Below are 4,897 nucleotides of genomic sequence, written 5' to 3' on the forward strand. Positions count from 1 at the left end.
CTACTTCCACGGGCACACTCAATGCAGGAAGCCATCCCCCAAGGATAGTCACTGACTCTTTTTAGGGTTACCACAGTGAGACCCAGACTGAGAAGACAGGAGCTCGCCTGGTACTTGGGGTCGTAGGACCATTTCAGGCAGAGAGGCCTTCAGATTCCTCCTTCTTCATACAGGGGCCATTGGAATCGTACAAGAGCTGCATCAGTTGCTCTCTTTCTTGCTCTTCAGGAGGGCTTCCTAGCAACTGCCCTGCTGCCCCCATCCCAACTCAGCCATCTCCCTCATATAGGGAAAACGACTTGTCTATTTCTCTTGCTGTATATGTGGTTTTATCACTGAGCAGGGGACTTATCCCTTCCTTGATCGTCTTCCTCCAGGTATGACTAGAAAGACCTTTCTCTGCCTTTAATAATGCTGACACCATCATTTTGACCCGATTGTAAGCCCCAGCTGACTCGGGAGGGCAGCATTGGCATTTTTATTTTCACTGATTCCTGCACAGTTTATACACCTCCTTGGGCATGGTACTACCTGACTATACTAGGTCCTCACCATCTGAGAGGCCTCTGGGGAGGGGGTAGGTCAGGGTGGAGAAGGCAGGTGTGGAAGGAGGTGCCGTGGGACTCAACTCAAGCGTGGCTGAGGGACAGGGGGTCAGGGCCTGGGTGCTGGCCACAGGACACAGGCAGCAGGGATGCCCCTGGCCCATTGTGGGTGCCTTCTGCCTTCAGACTCACCACCCCCATTGTGATGTTCCAGCCAGGTGGACAGTGGACAACTGCTGTGTGAAAAAAGAGTGACAGCATCAGAGGGGAGGGGCTGAACACCGGGAGGGATGAGAGTGGCCTGGAAGGAACGGGGCAGAGAAACTGGATGAGAGAAAGCCTGGGAGGATCTGAAGAAGGAGGAGGAATTAGGACAATGCCAGCTGCAGGAGGCAGAGAAGACTTCCTGGGGAATATTTTATCAATTTCTCTCTTTTATTTTTAACCACCCAGAAGGCTCAGTACCTGGAAGGCTGGAAACATGGACATTTGACTTACCACACATAAATTGGAAAAGAGAAGATTCCCCCACTCGCTCCCTGGTCTCTTCACCTGCTCCCAGGGGGTTACCATTAACTATTGATCTATTATCATTCTTTTTTTATGGCCACATAGTATTCCATGGTATATATGTGCCACAGTTTTGTAATACTGAGTATTATTATTTAAGTAACTTTCTTTTACAAAAGCAATTTGCTTATCACTTGGCAAATTATCATGAACAGTATTGTATGTCAAATACAAGCCCCAGACACAGGCACTGGGCCTCCTTGCAGTGCATGGGAAGGTGATGTCACCCAGTTAGAGTTCTGTCCCCAGTCTAGCACACCTCATATGATGCTCAACAACTGCTACTGTCAAAGAGAATTATCAGGATGACTTGAAGGGTCTTTCCAGTCATAAAGGTCAACAAGGCCACCAGGGTGTCCTCAGCCAGGTCCACACAGAAGTGATGGGAAAAGAAGTGTTAGTGACAGGAGGGAGGCCAGAATTCAGAGAGACAGAACTGGCCTGGACATCCCAACCTGTAGAGCTGAGTCTTGTTCTTGGTGTGTCAACCCATGAAAAGGGTGTTAATTACACCCTATCCTGAGCCTGGGGGTATAGCTCAAGGGTAGAGCATTTGACTGCAGATCAAGAGGTCCCTGGTTCAAATCCAGGTGCCCCCTGCCCTGTTTTACTTTTAACCACCAAAGTGGGTCCTGGATCACATGCTCCTCTCAATTTGGTCACAACCAAATTCCACATGGCCAGTCTCGGGCTCTCTCTATTAACCCCACCCTGGGCAAGACATGACCAGGCCTGCTGCCCCCTCTGCTCCCGCTCCCCATCTGCTGAGCCCTCAACAGGCCCAACGAGATGCCCGCCTGCCCCCCCCCTCCCCCGACCCGGTCCCCAGAAATCACCCAACTGACTTCCAGTTGAAAGTCTAGCACTAAGAGGCACTAAATTTGCACCATGGACCTCTTGACCTGCAGGCAAATGCTCTTCCTCTGAGCTAGAAACCCACTTCAGATGAGTTCCCAATGGACACTGCCTAAGGATGTGGCCTGCTCAGGGGAGGGATCCTCCTGAAACCCACAGTAGTTTCTGTTTACTCCAGGTCAGGTCCCATGTCCTGGCAGACCTATCTCATACCAACCAACGCTCTCTGGCCATTGGCTCTGTCCCTCTCCCACTGACCCCTCATTTGAGTCCCAGAGCCTCCTCTGTACTGTGTGGTCCGTTCTCTTCCTTCTGTCTCAAGCTGAGTGCATGAGCTTTGACATCACTTCTTGCTGGAATGACCATCCACTACATCTCTCCTTCCTTTGCCTCTTCCTCATGCACATTTATTCTAAAATCAACCCCCACCCCCACCCCACCCTCACCCTCACCCTTTAGACGATGGCTGGATTTTGCTTTTCTTTTTTCTTTTTTTTTTTTTTTTTGATGGAGCTCATTCTGTAGCCCAGGATGGAGTGCAATGGCGCGATCTCTGCTCACTGCAACCTCCGCCTCCTGGGCTCAAGCTATTCTCCTGCCTTAGCCTCCCAAGTAGCTGAGATTACAGGCATGCACCACCATGCCTGGCTAATTTTTGTATTTTTAGTAGAGACGGGGTTTTGCCATCTTGGCCAGGCTGGTCTCGAACTCCTGACCTCAGGTGATCCGCCCGCCTCGGCCTCCCAAAGTGCTGGGATTACAGACACGAGCCACCCCGCCTGGCCCTTTTTTTCCATTTTCTACCTTTTCCTCTCTTTTATCCCAAGGCCAAATTCAAGGCCTTGGACTGCAGGGCTGACCCTAGGGGAGGTGGAAGCTGTCCTCCTGGTGAGCAGCCCAGTTGTCTCAGAAGGCGTCACTCAGCAGGTCAGCACATATGAGGGATAGGGATTGGGCGTAAGCCTGTCTTTCTGGGGGTCCAAAGCCCAGGCCCAAAGGGGCTTCTGAACTGGGATGAGGAATCCCTCCCTACAGTGGCTGAGCCACGGCCCCAGGCACGTGAGAACACAGGCAAACTGGGCACCTTCCCTGACAAGACACATCCACAGGGACACGTGGTGTCTGTCCCTTGCTATAGTCAAAGGCCATGTAGATTCCAGACTTGTGGCACAGGGGTCCTGATGGGTGGGAAAGCCCCAAGGTATTTTCTGTTACTACAATGAGTGGGCAGCTTTGGCATTTGGTGGGCAGGGGCCAGGGCTGCTGGGCGTTCTATGAGATGCTTCATCAGCTGGGAGAGGAGGCTGCTTTTGCTGTCATGGAGATTTGGCAGAGTTTGGAGTTTGTTTGGATGTTTGTTGTGAATTCTCCACATCTTTTCGTAAATGCTCTCTATAGTTCTTGGATTGCTGTTGTTTCCTGAAAAATGCCCCAGCCTTCACATGAGAGCCCAGGGAGGCTGTGCATTTAACTGAATGCAGCAACTGCAAGATCCAATTTTGCCTCTGGTTTTCTGCTATGACATGCGGGAGCCTTAGAGAAGATTCTCTCAGCATAATGCTGGAAGCTCTAGGAGCCCTTCCACACATTGCATGGAGAAGCTGGGCCTTTGCTCTAGCCTAGTATTTCTCCATGCACTAGAATCGGCTCCCTACCTGCAGCTTCTCCTGTTTTATGGCAGCTGGGTCTCTTGCCCTCAATGGGCTCCATTTCAGCCAATCACAGGCACCAGTGTATGTAGCTGTTCTGCTGTTGTGAGCCCTGGTCTGCTGGATTCCCATCCAGGAAGAACCAGCTGGATTTTTATTGACTTCAGTACAATTAGATCTGGCAACTCCAGTGTCCTCCCACATACCCACTTCTCTGAGGATCTCTTGCTTGCAAATCACACCTGGTACCAACTTCCGTTCTAGTCACAGACACAGGCACAAGATTAGAACCTGACTTTGTCTAATGGAAACAGATGAAATCATCGCTGACAGTACCAGGAGCTCACAGCACTGACGGGAAGGTGTGAACCTAGAATCACGGCAAGGTCACAGCAGAGAGTGTGCTGGCCAGGGGTCACTGCAGCCCTGCCGGATGCTGGATGCAGCCGCTAGCCCTGCTGCTAGACCAGAGCTCTGCCATCTTGGGATGCAGTTTATCAGCCCTGCCCTGCACATCGTCCAGTCCACATTCAACATCTGAGCAGGCCCTTACCACCCGAGGTCAAGGCGGGAGTATTTGGCACACCTATTTGATGTAGCACGTTGCAGAGCTATGCTTTCCCCCAAGATTCACATTATTTTGGGTTCCTAAAGTCATATAATAATACAAACATCCACCTCAAGCCACAAGAGAGGGACTGAGTCAGCACCAGAGGGCTGGGTGGCAGCGCCCGTTGCCTTCCTCCTAAGTTTTCAGAACAACAGCTGGCTCAGGGGATAAAAGCATAAGAGCTAGGGGACAGCTGGATTTGAGCCAGGGACCTCTTGATCTGAGTCAAATACTCTACTCCTGAGCTACACTTTCTCTCTGCTGTAACTTAGGTTTAGCATATTGGTCACTGTGGCCTCGCCCACAGACTCCAGCACACTGTAACTTCCACTTGCTGCTCTCACTCTACCCCTGGCAGCCGGCAGATTGATCTCACTACACACTGCCTCTTTGGGCCATGAGCTCACCCTGTCCTGTGCTTATTGTGAACTCCAGAAGTCTCCTCTGCCCTGACCTGATGTTTCCCTCCCTCAGTACCCATCTGGGGTCACCACTACTTCCCTCACCCCAGGACCACTGGATGCGCTTTTGGGTTTCTCTACCATATACTCCTCTGCGGTCTTCTTCCCTCATCCTATGGCCAAGACTTGGCAGGGTCTGCAGAGACTTGCTTGACACTGCAGGAGACATTTGTCCAGAAGGGCTGCCATCTCCATGCTAGGCCAAGA

At 51.4% G+C, this 4,897-nt stretch overlaps 1 non-coding gene across 1 annotated transcript; it reads left to right on the forward strand.

Annotated features, from left to right (window-relative positions):
* Positions 1–1,642: 1,642 nt before the first annotated feature.
* On the forward strand, positions 1,643–1,714 carry TRNAC-GCA (transfer RNA cysteine (anticodon GCA)). The gene has a single exon. It is a non-coding gene; the product is annotated as a tRNA-Cys (tRNA).
* The last annotated feature ends 3,183 nt before the right edge of the window (positions 1,715–4,897 follow it).

Source organism: Pongo pygmaeus, chromosome 6 (genome assembly GCF_028885625.2).
Source record: "Pongo pygmaeus isolate AG05252 chromosome 6, NHGRI_mPonPyg2-v2.0_pri, whole genome shotgun sequence".
Lineage (NCBI taxonomy): Eukaryota > Metazoa > Chordata > Mammalia > Primates > Hominidae > Pongo > Pongo pygmaeus.